Here is a 13,356-nt window from a genome sequence, read left to right as displayed (position 1 = left end):
TAATAGCGAGTTTTCTCATCATGAGTAAACAGGGTGGTTATATCATTTAATTTAGTAAGATGTGCCATAGCAGTTTCAGATTCATAGCCATAAAAAGGATCAGATTCAACCAAAGTAATTAACTCAGGATCGACAGAGAAATCATAATCCTTATCAGTAATAAAGATAGGTGAAGTAGCAAAAGCAAGGCCATATTCATTCTAGCATTCAAAGACTTTTCTTTAATCTTAGCTAATAATTTCTTAAGATCGGATCTATCATTGCAAGCTAAGAAGTCTCTAGCAGTTTCTTCATCCATAACATAACCCTCAGGCACAACAGGCAATTCATATCTAGGGTGAGAATCTTCATCATCACTTTCATCAATATTAACAGTTTCAATAATTTCATTCACTCTAACCCTAGCAATTTGTTCATCAAGAAATTCACCTACTGGCACAGTATTATCAAGCATAGAAGTAGTTTCATCATAAATATCATGCAAAGCAGAAGTGGCATCATCAATAACATGCGACATATCAGAATGAATAGCAGGTGTAGGTGTCGCAAGTTTACTCAAAACAGAAGGTGAATCAAGTGCAGAGCTAGATGGCAGTTCCTTACCTCCCCTCGTAGTTGAGGGAAAATCTTGGTTCTTTTATCTTTCAAGTTCTTCATAGTGATCAACAGATATAAATCCCAAGTGACTCAAAGAATAGAGCTATGCTCCCTGGCAATGGTGCCAGAAAATAGTCTTGGTAACCCACAAGTATAGGGGGTCGCAACAGTTTTCGAGGGTAGAGTATTCAACCCAAAGTTATTGATTCCACACAAGGGGAGCCAAAGAATATTCTCAAGTATTAGCAGCTGAGTTGTCAATTCAACCACACCTGGAAACTTAATATCTGCAGCAAAGTATTTAGTAGCAAGGTAGTATGGTAGTAACAGTAACGGTAGCAAAAGTAATAGTTTTGGTTTTATAGTGATTGTAACAAGAGCAACGGAAAAGTAAATAAGCGAAGAACAATATGCAAAAAGCTCATAGGCAATGGATCAGTGATGGATAATTATGTCGGATGTGATTCATCATGCAATAGTTATAACATAGGGTGACACAGAACTAGCTCCAGTTCATCAATGTAATGTAGGCATGTATTCCGAATATAGTCATACGTGCTTATGGAAAAGAACTTGCATGACATCTTTTGTCCTACCCTCCCATGGCAGCGGGGTCCTATTGGAAACTAAGGGATATTAAGGCCTCCTTTTAATAGAGTACCGGACCAAAGCATTAACACTTAGTGAATACATAAACTCCCCAAACTACGGTCATCACCGGTAAGTATCCCAATTATTGTCACTTCGGGGTTAATGGATCATAACACATAATAGGTGACTATAGACTTGCAAGATAGGATTAAGTACTCACATATACTCATGAAAACATAATAGGTTCAGATATGAAATCATGGCACTCGGGCCCTAGTGACAAGCATTAAGCATAGCAAAGTCATAGCAACATCAATCTCAGAACATAATGGATACTAGGGATCAAACCCTAACAAAACTAACTCGATTACATGATAAATCTCTTCCAACCCATCACCGTCCAGCAAGCCTACGATGGAATTACTCACGCACAGCGGTGAGCATCATGAAATTGGTGATGGAGGAAGGTTGATGATGACGATGGCGACGGATTCCCCTCTACGGAGCCCCGAACGGACTCCAGATCAGCCCTCCCGAGAGAGATTAGGGCTTGGCAGCTGCTCCGTATCGTAAAACATGGAATCCTTCTCTCTTATTTTTTCTCCCCGGACGTGAATATATGGAGTTGGAGTTGAGGTCGGTGGAGCACAAGGGGGCCCACGAGGTAGGGGACGCGCCTCCCACCCTCGTGGACATGGTGTGGGCCCCCTGGCCTTGATTCTTTCGCCAGTATTTTTTATATATTCCAAAAATATTCTCCGTTGATTTTCAGGTCATTCCAAGAACTTCTATTTCTGTACAAAAATAACACCATGGCAATTCTGCTGAAAATAGCGTCAGTCCAAGTCAGTTCCGTTCAAATCATGCAAGTTAGAGTCCAAAACAAGGGCAAAAGTGTTTGGAAAAGTAGATACATTGGAGACGTATCAACCCCTTCTAACCCCAGCCCCAGCATATAGTAACCCAGTTCCAATTGACACAACGCCGTCTCCACCACACAACACCCAAACACGAGCAGTTAGTAAGGCAACTCCAGTGCCCAAAGCACGAGGACCACCACTCTAAACCCCAACTCAACGCTTAAAGTAGAAGAAGAATTATTCCCAGGTCAGGTTCTGTAGCTATGGTTCATACTCCTTTGCTCTTGCATCACTGTATTTACTCATACCAACTAATTTCAAATTTGAAGGATGCAACTGAAACTCCAATGGTATGTTTTAAACATGTTTCTTTAACTATTTTGTTGTTGTAACTTGCTCTATGTTGATTTCAGCTTCAATTGAATAAACAGTTATGTTCTCATGTCATGCACATTACAAGTGTTGTTATTAATGTGTAGTTTCCCATACTTATATTCTATCCATGCTGCTTTGTCTTAAACAATTATGGTTTGAATCGTGTCTCTATCTTGATTGGCAACAAAAACTAGAATGGTATAGACCATACAGTGACCATGGTACATAGATATATGTTTGTTTCATGTTGTTATCATGTCCACTTTACTACTGAACTGATTTACCAAAATGAGTTTCATATACAACATGGTAAACCTGTGATGTGTCTGCTTGTTTTAGAATGCAGACAAAATATTGGAGAAGAGTATCCTGTAATGCAGACAAGGTTCAAGATAGTGAGACATCCCTGTTGGTCTCTAAGAAAACTAATAAAAACTATCTTGACGACAACGAGACAACCCCAAAGTCTTGCCTTGATGTAGTGTTCGAGTTACTGGCCACTACTGCTGGCACAAGCTCTTTGAACTCACTGCCTGAATCAGTTCGTCCTTGTCGCGACCCGACCCGAATGGATCAAGTGCTCTGTGCTCAGGTGTCATCCCTAGATCAGTAATGCTGACACCACACAGTACATCGAAGGATTTATAGCAGAGTGGCAATCACACACTTATTACATCGTTGTCTCAAAGAGAACTTATTACAATAAACATGGCTTAAGGCCATCTAATAACGATAACAGCGGAAGACTTGGAAGATAAATGGGTCCATCAACTCCAACGGCATCACTGAGTATAGAACCACAACCTAAAAGCACCTTACTCGTCGTTTGAAAAGTCTGCAACATGAGAAGTTGCAGCCCGAAAACGGGTCAGCACATGGAATATGCTGGCAATGTAACACATAGAGAGTAATGGAATGAAACAGCTATACTATATGCATATATGGCTGGTGGAAAGCTCTATGGTTACAGTTTTTGCGTAAAGCCAGTTTTTCCCTACTGCAAAGGAATAAATTTAATTAACTATCATGGTGGTTGTGAAACATCGAGAATGGTTGACAGCATTCCGATCCCAATTAAGTGAACAATTAAAACCCAACAACATTAATTAAAAGTAACATGTTGAGATTCACATGATATTCAAGTACTAGATACTCAAGTTGTCCATAACCGGGGACACGGCTAATCATGATTAGTTTTTACACTCTGCAGAGGTTTGCGCACTTTTCCCCACAAGACTCGATCTCCTCCGTTGGATTTCTCGCACTACACGGTGTTTGAGAAACGGATGACCGAGACATAGCCTTTCAGAAGCGCTAGCACCTTACGATCGGGTAGACCGGTACACCTACATCCCCTAAATCTGCTAGTCTACCACTTTAAGAGTTTGCACAACTTAGTCAACTATGCCAGAGCCCATAATGGCTTGTGGCTGCACACGGAAGTTTCTAGCATGAAAGATCTTATGATCCCTTTGAGCCTGGGTGGCGGTCCAAAATAAAACAGGCAAGTCCTGATAGACATCAGGTGCCTCAATCCACCCAGATGTGTGTTTAAGTTGCCACCTTAGATAAACCATTAAAATTATCAACTCACATCTGTCATGGAATATCACTCACCCAATCCACATCTACTAGCATAGCATGGCATAATAAGCAAACATAGAAGTAACTCCCAAAGGTTTGATAATAATACAGGTAATAGGTACTACCTCATCTACTTCCCATCCCACAGTTTAATTAGATCCTAATCATGCGATGTGAGAGGATTGATCTAATGCAATAAAACATGGGTTGTAGAAAAGGTATGATCAAAGTGTTACTTGCCTTGCTGATGATCCGCGAGACCTAGGGAATCGAAGTAACAAGCGGCGCAATCCAGGTGATCTATCGCAGACAAACAACAAGCATGCAATGAGTACTCATCTAATGCACAGGTAAAACTCGAACAAGAGAACGAAGCAGAAAGTTCAACTTAAGAACTCCGGTTGCGAAGAAAGAAAGAACCGAACAAAGAAACGGAAAACAAACGGCGGAAGAAAACAACTCGGTTCTAGCAAGTTGAAACTAGATCAAATTTTACCAGGGCAAAAACTTGTTTAAGTTGATTAGACAAAACGGCGGTTTCGAAACGAAACTCCAGGCGCTTGAATCACCTGATTCCGATAAACGAGCGAGAAGAAAGACTAGAACGAAGATCGGATCTGAGATCACGATCGCGGAATAAATCCGACGAGAAGAAAAAGAAGAATGGTTATACGAACGGACGTTCGTTAACCTAGAAGAATCCGGTGATCATGTTCGTTAGGACGAATGGTCCGGCGAACGGTCCAAAGGCAACTAAATCGGAAAAGAAAACGAATCCGATCTAGGGTTTCAGAGAAGAAAACCGAAACGAAAAACCGATCTAGAAAACGAATCAGAGGAGAAGAAAAGAATCGGAACGATTAGAAGAAAACGATCCGAGGAAAAGAGACGCGGGGCAACCTCCGGCGAGGTCTCCGGCGAGAGGCTCCGGCGGCGTGGCGTAGGGCGGCGGCGGCGTGGGCAAGGTGCGGCGGCGGCGCTAGGGCACAAGGGCGGCGGCGCGGGTGTGGGGTGGCGCGGTGTGGGGCGCGGCTTGGGGCTTGGGGGCTTGGGGTTTGATTTGATGGGTTTAGAGGGGGGGTGTTGGGGTATTTATATTGGGGAGGGGAGAGGAGACTTGGGGTAGGGGACAAGAAAAAGAAAGGAAAAAGGAAAACGAAACAAAGGAAAGGGGAGGGGGCTAACCCTAGCCGGACTCGGCTAGAGCAAGAGGCGGCGGCGGCTGGCGCCTGCCTTGCCTGGCGCACGGCGTGCAGGGAGGCTGGGGCGGTGGCCGGCTGGCTGGGCCTTTGGCCCGGCTGGCCTGCTGGAGTTTTTTTTAAACGGTTTCGCGCGCAGAAAAACACAGAAAAGAAAATCTATACGGGCTCCAAAATTTCTAAAGTAAATTTTCCCCGACTCCTAAAAATGAGCCGAACAAAATGAACTTTACTCCGGACCTAGAATGTAATTTTTAAAACGCGCATTTTTCCCTATCCAAATAAAAAGCAAACAAAACTCTGGCAAACAAAAATTGATCTATTTATTAAATCTTCATTTTTCCTAAATTTGGGAAAGTCATATTACTCCCTCTCTCATTTTTGATATAGGAAAATAATTGAAGATAAAATAAATAAATCAAATGATCCTCTTTTCAAAATTTGAGAAAACTCAAATATGAAAATGACGAAATCTCCAACTCTCTCCGAGGGTCCTTGAGTTGCGTGAAATTTCTAGGATCAACCAAAATGCAAGAAAAAAATATGATATGCATGATGATCTAGTGTATAACATTCCAAATTGCAAATTTGGGATGTTACAGTCCTGTTCAGTCTCAACTTTAAGTTGAAAGCCATCGATCATATGTGCTGCGACACGAAGCCGAAGGACTAAGGAAGTCCTTGCAGAATTCAGACTCATACTTTCTAGTGCAACAACAAGCGCTGGAGGATTCAAGCGCCAAACAAAAGAAAGTTAATAAGCTTGCTAAGCATCTTGCCAGCATGCTGAGTACCCAGGATATTGTTTCTTGAACTCTTCTGAAGTGGTTTTGGTTCTGGACTTGTTTTCCTGCGGCGTTTATTTGCACCGGTCGCCGACTTTGACAATATGTGTGTGTAATATGCTGCTTTTTGTTCCCTGTATTTGCACTGGTGGCGAACTTTGATGCCCAGTGGATGTAATCTGTGTAATCGCCGTCATATCCTAGCGTTAGTTGCTTGCTTATTTATTTTGTTAGTCTTATTCACTTGTTTGCTTCTAGTTCTGCAGTTCTTTTTTCTCGGTTTCCTAGTGGCCACAATAACCTGTTATTTTTTAAAACTAGGCCACAATAACCATGGGCCAAATACGGGCCGTATTATTCGTGGGCCATTAATGGACCGCAATATGGGTCGTAAACGAGTTAGAATGGGAATCGTCTGTTTATGGGCCGACCATAACGGGCCGTTAATAGGCCGATGTGTACAACAGACTTAATTCTATCGGCAGGCATAACGGGTCGTTAATGGGCCATATTTGATGATGCTGTGAAAACGGCCCAACGAATTAACGGGCCATAGACGGGCCGACTTTAACCACGGGCTGAATTTGGCCCACAAGCGGAACAAGCACTAACGGACCGTAAGTAATGAATGTCGAAAATGAGCCCAATAATAAATGGGCCCTTAGAAGGCCGAAAGATAACACGGGCTCGAAACAGCCCAATGGAATAATGGGCCATTAATGGGTATAAAGCGATATGTTGTTCATTTTGGGCCAGTTTCACTATGGGTCATTTATGGGCCAAGAGTTACAAAGGGCCTCATATGTGCCGAAAGACGTCATGGGCCAGGCCCGGAAGCTACAATGGGATGGAATCATATTGGAGGCCCATATGAAGCTATTGGGCCTAATTTGCTTAGCTATAACGGGTCGTGAGTTAGCGGGTTGTAAATGGGCTATATGCGAACATGCCATTAACAGGCTTTCCGTGGGCCGAGCTACTATCTTTTGAACAAGTCAAACGGGCCGGCCTTTTGACCTAAATGGGCCACTGTTGGGCCGAGCCACGTGTCGACGTATCATAGGCGCGTCCCGTCCATTCACTGGATCTATCCGAGCACCGAGCTGACATGTGGATACTCCGGCGAATGGGAATTTTACACGTGGAAAATCCCCATTTGTCAGGGCTTTTAACGGGTTATCGGATCCAAATCGGAACCTGATAGCTTAACGGCGACCCGTTGCGGTGGATGCCACGTGTCGGTTACCCTTGACGAAAACACTTATATGACGCACAATTTATCGTCATGGAAGTGGACACTTCCGTGATGATAATTTTGGTATTGTCATGGAACACTTCTACGACATCACATGTATGACTATCTTCATTCTGTCATAAAATCGTCATGGATGTACATGCATGACAGAAAACGTGACCTACTGTGACAAACACGTATCATCACGAAAGTGTTTTTTTGTAGTGAAAACTCTCACTTCGGCAGGCTTTGTGGTGAATGGAGGAGACAAATGTGTGTACTACAAATATGGTGCGGGTAAGTGTGTAATCTTATGCTTTTATGTTGATGACATATTAATTTTTGTGACCGATATGGATGTTATAAATGATGTTATATCGTTCTTGTCTCAAAACTTTGATATGAAAGATTTGGGAGAGGTGGATGCCATTTTAAACATAAAGATGCAAATGAATGAGATGTGAGTCAATCTCATTATGTGGAGAAAATCTTGAGTCGGTTTGGTTTTGAGGACTCTAATCATCTCCAACTCCTTATGACCCAAGCCTAAAGCTTCAAAAGAACAGAGGACAAGGGGTCGAGCAACTAAAATAGTCTCAAATTGTTGGTTCTCTCATGTACCTTGCTGGTGCAAATAGACCCGACATTTCATTTTCTATTAGCAAATTGAGCCAGTTTAATTCAAATATGGGGAATGATCACTGGACTGCACTAGAACGAGTAATGAGGTATTTGAGAGGAACCACAATGTATGGACTACACTAAAGAGGGTACCCAGATGTACTAGAGGGGTATAGTGATGCTAGTTGGATCTCATATGCATATGTGATCAAAGCCACTAGTGGATATATATACATACTTTTGGCGGTGTTGCAATATTTTGGAGGTCTTGCAAGCAGACTATCTTAACAAGGTCTACTATGGAGACTGAACTTTTAGCACTTGACTCAACCACTATACATGCAAAGTGGTTGCGTGAACTCTTGCATTGAGTGATTTGCCAATGGTTGAAAAAACAATTCTGGCCATCATTCTGAACTGTGATAACCAAATCGTGATCACCAAGGCTAAAAGTTCGAATGATAACCTGAAGTCGCCAAGACACGTGAAATGGCGTATCAAATCCATCAGGAATTTGAGACGTAAAGGAGTGATCGAGGTTGATTATACTAACACTACCAAAAACCTGGTGGATCCCTTTACAAAGGGACTATCATGTGCAGTGATAGATGGAGCATCAAGGGAAATGAGCTTGAGACCCACCTGAGTTGCACAACTACAGAAGATCAGCCTATGTGATCGAATATCCCGTAAATTAGGAAAAGGGGAAAACAAGTTGTTGGAGCAACTAGAGAGAGTACATATGTATATTCCATTTCCCGCTGAGATGAGTACTCTTAGTACTATATGGGAGGTTGACTTTTGTCTTAATATTTTCTAAGGCCGAAACACTTCGGCAAGATACCTCCTACAGGGTATTCTTGAAAGAACACACCTATGTGCGCTTAGTTGTGAGGTCGCAATACATGAGATTTGAGTGATATCTAACGAGCTCATTAAAGGACTAGGGAACACGACCGTAACGCTCCAAACCTACCTTAGTGTGGATCAAGGCGGCCTAATATCAGTGATGCCTTCAAGTGATTCTCTTCTACAAAAGAGTGACAATTCAAGGCATTGTCCATTTTCTAGCTATAAGATGAGTGGATATGGAGTATTAAGTATAGTTCAACCCAAGATGGGTCTATACTTTAAAACTGGTATGTAAAAGCCAGTTGAGAACAAATTGCATACCTTGACTTCTTGGTGGGGATTGTTGGAATTAATGGGTCTTCTCCACATATTGGGCCCTAATAAACTTCAAAATTAGAGAGAAGTCAAGGGGGTGGACAACCATGTGAGAGTTTAGTCCCACGTTGCTAAGGGAGCAAGAGTTTGACCTGCATAGAAGGGTGAAAGCACAAGTGCTCCCTGGGTGGTTTTGGTAATTAATATCAATATATCTCTTATTGGACTAATGTTTCTATCTAGTATATTTCAAATAAGTTCAACAGATGGAGTGGGGTGGACAAGAGGATGTGGAATCCCTTCAAGATGCTAAGGACAAAGGATTGGCTTAAGCTCAAAAGCTCAAGGCTCTACATTTTTCATTTTAGTGATCCAAGATCACATTAAGTCCTTAAGAAAGCCAATACTATTAAAAGGGGATGAGGTGTTGCTTAATGGCTTGCTTGCTCAAAGTGCTTAGTGATATGCTCCAAAGCCCTCAACCACTTTCTCATGTCCACATATGTCTCAAACCAAAAGTCAAACTCGGCCCCACCGATTTGATCCATCCGGCGCCACCGAGTTCACTTGACATAGCCACTGCCAGAAACCCTAATCAATTCGGTCTCACCGATGGGATCTCGATCTCACCGAGATGGGCTTGCAAACTCTCTGTTGCCTGTTGCAATTATTTCGGTCCAACCGAGATAAGTAATCGGTCCCACCGAGTTTGCCTGACCAACTCTCTGTTTTGCTTATTACCAAAATCGGTCTCACCGAGTTTGTGTAATCGGTCAAACCGAGATGAGGTTTTACCCTAACCCTAGCACATCGGTCCCACCGAGTTGATCGTATCGATCCCACCGAAATGCCTAACGGTCACATTATGAACTGAATTGGTCTGACCGAGTTTTCTGATTCGGTCCCACCGAGTTTGGTAAATTGTGTGTAACGGTTAGATTTTGTGTGGAGGCTATATATACCCCTCCACCCTTCCTTCATTAGTAAGGAGAGCCATCAAAACGTGCCTACACTTCCAGCATTCATTTTCTGAGAGAGAACCACCTACTCATGTGTTGAGACCAAGATATTCCATTCCAACCATATGAATCTTGATCTCTAGCCTTCCACAAGTTGCTTTCCACTCAAATCATCTTTCCACCAAATCCAAAATAGTGAGAGAGAGTTGAATGTTTGGGATGCTATCATTTGAAGCACAAGAGCAATGAGTTCATCATCAACACACCATCTATTACCTTTTGGAGAGTGCTGTCTCCTAGATTGGTTAGGTGTCACTTGGGAGCCTTCGACAAGATTGTGGAGTTGAACCAAGGAGTTTGTACGGGCAAGGAGATCGCCTACTTCGTGAAGATCTCCCCTAGTGAGGCAAGTCCTTCATGGGCGATGGCCATGGTGAGATAGACAAGGTTGCTTCTTCGTGGACCCTTCGTGGGTGGAGCCCTCCGTGGACTCGCGCAACCGTTACCCTTCGTGGGTTGAAGTCTCCATCAATGTGGATGTACGATAGCACCACCTATCGGAACCACGCCAAAAATCTCCGTGTCTCCAATTGCGTTTGCACACTCCAATCCCATCCCTTTACTTTCTTGCAAATTGCATGCTTTACTTTCCGCTGCTCATATACTCTTGCCATGCTTACTTGAATGTATTGTGAATGTTTAAACTTGTGCTAAAACTCCACCTTAACTTGAAGAAATTAAAAACTGCTACTTTTCTTTGTCGAGAGTCTATTCACCCCCCTCTAGACACCTCTTATCGATCCTTTTAAAGGGGCCTTTCATGGTTCACGTAATTAGGATGACTAGAAAAAGCTACGCTAAGTGTACACCACGCACGCTCGCTCGCATTTCACATTTATTCGTGTTTAATTAAGCGTGGCTTGTGACTTTGGGCTTTGGCGAGGCGAGCGCGCCCATGGCGTAATGAAATGCATTTTTTCATCGCGTCGCTTTACTCTTATCCACCCGCGTCTGTCTCATGCACGAACCGAAGATAAACTCGCATGTTTACGTGCACTTAGAGGTTTGTTCATGATGGAGATATTCGAGGGGTGGATCCTATGTATAGGCAGAACATGCCATGTGGGGGTTATCCATCCGAGTCTATAAGAGGGAGACGTCCTTCTCAGAAAGAGATTACATACACACAACCCTAAACTGTTCTGTTTTGAGCCGCCACTGTCGACCTTCGTCGATCATCTCCATGTCGTGCAGCGGGGCGAAGAAAGTAGTAGTCTCTGGACTTTCCCCGACATCATTGACCTACACGGGTAGCCATGCGATAAAGTTTCTGGATGGTGCATCCGCATGACTACTTCATCTTCCTCGACTATGTCAACCACAAACTTCATCAACTCTCCATCGACAATGCCCGTCTGCACCGCGACCTTGTCATCATCAACCCCATTGTAAGAAATCATCTTGTGATCGATCATATTTTATGTAATCTATTTGAGGGATTTCTATCCATGTAGTTTTTCATATGCCTTGTTAGATTTCATCTATATGATCGCATGTGTAAATTTGTTAGATCTATCTTTGTCATTGGTATCATAAATTCGAAATTGTATTAATTGTATGCTATATATCCAACATAAGTGTGGCATGCTTTTCCTCGGTCTGATCTTGTGTCATGGGTGATGAAAAAGCAGCGGATCCTAAATCGTCGAGCTCAATGTCTCGAGGAGGTGTTAAACCCTCGATTTGCCCCGACTGTCCAGTCAAGCCATGGTAGGGAGATCGGGTATGGAAATCGAGCCTTTTGCCGACCTGATCGTCGGCCTCAGACGTCATCGAACAACTTCAGCTACTCGGAAGGGATTTGTATCTATGATGGAGTCAAATCCAGCAGATATCGGGTAGGGGGTCCCGAGCTGATAGCATTGGCACGATGGTAACAGGGACACAAAATTTACCCAGGTTTGGGCTCTCTCGAAGAGATAATACCATACGTCCTACTTTGATCATATTGATCTGGAGGAAGTACAAGTTAAAGGTTGATTTAACATGAGATCATGTGTGTATGAGAGTTGTCCTCTACAGTTCTAATCCTTTGGCTTATATAGATACCAATGGGCGCCTAGGTGTGACATAGGGGTTACATCTAGGGGTAACCGTGCCAAAGATGACCTTTATGTCTTGGAGTACACGTCAAGTCTTCAAGAGATCATCACCTTGACGCTCCTGGGCCCTGCGAACGTGGCCCACCGGCTGATCATCTCGGTGGTCCTCGGCCCAACCCATATGATTGGGAGTCGATGTGGCAAGCAACCCCTATCCATAACACCCATAACACCATCAAGAAACACCATGATATGATACCATATCATATCAAATGGTATACTAATACTCCCTCCATTCCTAAATATAAGTCCTGTTTGAGATTTCAATATGAACTGTCTAAAAAGACTTATATTTCGCAATGGAGGGAGCATGCATGGCCATAAATAAGCTCTATAAAATATCAATCTATGATACTATGCATTATGGAGGTAATATCATATACTAGTATCATATGCATGATGCCAATCTACTAATTTACTAATGGCTGGGGCCGTCATCTGCGGGCTGCTTGAGAGGAAGGTGCGCGTGTTTCCTCATCTTTTAAAAAAACCTCACATTCATCTCAAAATAAAAAACTTTCTCACATAAGTCAACCAGCTTAAGAGCACATCTCATCTCAACAACAACAAAGCCTAAAAAAACTTATTTCCATCTAAATTTTTTTTCTCGAAAAGAATAAAAAACTCACTTTCATCTTTTAAAAAAGTTAAGAAATCTAAAATTTACCTTTTCAACGTAGTCAAGCAGCATGTGTCGCTGGCTGCTCGCCCCTTATTTCGGTGTTAATGGGTTTAATGATACTTTTCATTGCAACCTATCCTCGTTAGGTGGTCTACGGATCTGGATGTAATTTTTATTTTTTATGTTCGTTGTACTGTCATGATTGAAGATGAATACTCAATCCGTTTCTAAATATACGACTTTTAGAGAATTCAATACGGACTACATTCGGATGTATATAAACACAATTTAAGGTGTAGGTTCATTCATTCAGCTCTGTATATATTCTGTTTTAAAATTCTAATGGTGTTTATATTTACGAACGGATGGAGTAGATCGGAAGCCAAAAAAAACATTTGTCGACTTGTTAAGTGGGAGTGCATGGCAAGAAACGAAAGTAGCGGACACATTGAATGAGTACTAGGTGTGAAATAACTAAAATGCTCTCGACGGGGGATGGGAATTTCGGCGGTGGCATAAGATCTTTTATCGCTGGACCGTGCCGACGGGCCGCACGGGACGTGCCCCAGTCACAGAGAATGACATGCGCCCCCCAGCATG

Source organism: Triticum urartu, chromosome 7A, assembly GCF_056163025.1.
Source record: "Triticum urartu cultivar PI428250 chromosome 7A, HENAU_Tu73, whole genome shotgun sequence".
NCBI lineage: Eukaryota > Viridiplantae > Streptophyta > Magnoliopsida > Poales > Poaceae > Triticum > Triticum urartu.
This window is presented reverse-complemented; position numbering follows the sequence as displayed.